The sequence below is a fragment of the Gossypium hirsutum genome, chromosome D02 (genome assembly GCF_007990345.1).
Source record: "Gossypium hirsutum isolate 1008001.06 chromosome D02, Gossypium_hirsutum_v2.1, whole genome shotgun sequence".
NCBI classification, from domain to species: domain Eukaryota; kingdom Viridiplantae; phylum Streptophyta; class Magnoliopsida; order Malvales; family Malvaceae; genus Gossypium; species Gossypium hirsutum.
The window spans coordinates 30,706,803-30,708,762 of NC_053438.1; the positions used below are offsets into that span (position 1 = coordinate 30,706,803).

General features: G+C 36.0%; 1 non-coding gene across 1 annotated transcript; it reads right to left on the reverse strand.

Annotated features, from left to right (window-relative positions):
* Nucleotides 1–1,532: 1,532 nt before the first annotated feature.
* Nucleotides 1,533–1,639, reverse strand: LOC121214993 (small nucleolar RNA R71). The gene has a single exon (XR_005910728.1). It is a non-coding gene; the product is annotated as a small nucleolar RNA R71 (small nucleolar RNA).
* Nucleotides 1,640–1,960: the final 321 nt, after the last annotated feature.

Genomic DNA, 1,960 nt, shown 5'->3' on the forward strand with positions numbered 1-1,960 from the left:
CATTAAGACATTGAGTTGGGGGGAATTGAGCTTTGAAACCTAGATTTCTTCCTCTACATTTTTTTCAATTCTTCTATTCTAAATTGATATTTTTGGATAATGATGATATTTTGTAGCCGAGCCATGAGCTAACTTAATACGGTTAGGGTTTGCTTTGGATGATGTTTTAACTTTGATTAATGTTTATGGATTAATATGGCTCAAGTTACTGCTTTACCTAATGGTTGTTTTTGTTTAAATCCTTTGGAGAGTGTTGATGACTGCTTTGGATGATATTTCAACTTTGATTAATGTTTATGGATTAATATGGTTCAAGTTTCTTAAGGTAGCTTGATACCAATAGAATTAGGTTACCTGGACCAAAGTTGGGTAATATAAGTGAGTGTTGAGTGAAATACTCGTGTAAACTCAAGACATAGAGCCTTACCTTTTACGATTTAGAAGGTTCAACTTTAGTAGTAGTTGCTAATCTTGAGCCTATAGACATATAATGCCTTAAGGGTAAGTAACCCTAGGTCTCTCTTTCAATAGAGGTAAACCACATTAGTACCCAATTGAGCACTAAGTTCGCCATAGTTTTGCCACGGCATTGTTCACGAGTTAGAACAGATCCCTTAGTAATCTCGGCCTTCACGACCAATATTCAAACCTTGCTAAAGTCCTTAGTACTCTTGTTTTATTTGTTGCAATAGTAATCTCCGCTAGTATACTTCATTACCCTCACTTCTAATGTGTTAACCCCATTTTAATTTCATTAAACATCTTTCGATACATTTCTCTTTTCTGTTCAATTCTGATAACTTAGACAAAGAGCAGTCATCCAATTTTCGTGGGAATGATACTCACTCATCACTTTATTACTTGATTCGATGTGTACACTTGCACAATTCACACATCATATTCACACGCAATAAGTTTTTGGCGCCATTGTCAGGGATTGGCGATTGGTAATTTTATTTTTTATTGCAATTTTTATAGTTTTAGTTACTAATTTGTTTGTTTCACAATATCAACTGGTTTGTTACTAGTTGTATGCGTAAATACACTCTTACTGAAGGACTCTATCCCTTAGATCTAGAAATTGCAATGACCTTACTAAGAAGGAGAAGAGAACAAAGAGCAATGAATCAAGGCAATAACAATCCACCTACTATGAATGGGCAACTTAATCGAGGAGCTCCGAATGTTAATCCTCATGTTGCTCAGATGTTTGATGATTGAGATAGGCCAATTCGAGAGCATGTAGTTCCTATCTTAGACAACCTAAATATTGGAACAGTGAGGCCACAAATTCAAGCTCCCCGCTTTGAACTGACGATCCCAGATTGCACTTGAGAATTTTCTTGAAGGTTTGTGATTCTTTCAGACAATAAGGTGTCCTTGAAGATGCCTTAAAACTCAAATTGTTTCCCTATTCTTTAAGAGATCGTGCTAGAACATGGCTCAATGCTTTACCATTCGAAACAATAGAATCATGGAATGATCTCTACCAAATATTTTTGTTGCGATATAACCCACCCAATATGAATGCCAAACTAAGAAATGACATAACATCCTTCAAGGAACTAGAGGATGGAACATTGTATGAAGCATGGGAACGGTTCAAAGATTTTCTTAGGAAATGTCCTATGCATGAATTTTAGAATCGAACCCAAATGGAGATGTTCTACAATGGTTTGAATGTACAGACATGGATGGTGGTTGATGCTTTAGCTAATGAAACTTTGTTGGATAAGTCCAACAATGAAGCCTATGAGATTTTAGAGAGAATCGCCAATAATGATTATCAATACTCCACAACAAGAGTTGGACCTAGTAGCAGAGTGGTTGGATCATTCGAACTTTATGCTATTACCTCACTTACTACTCTAGTATCTTCTTTAGCCAACATGATAAAGACCATGCAGAAGCATAGTTAGGTGAAACAGCTTAAAGCAGATGGGTTATCTTCTGTTTATTG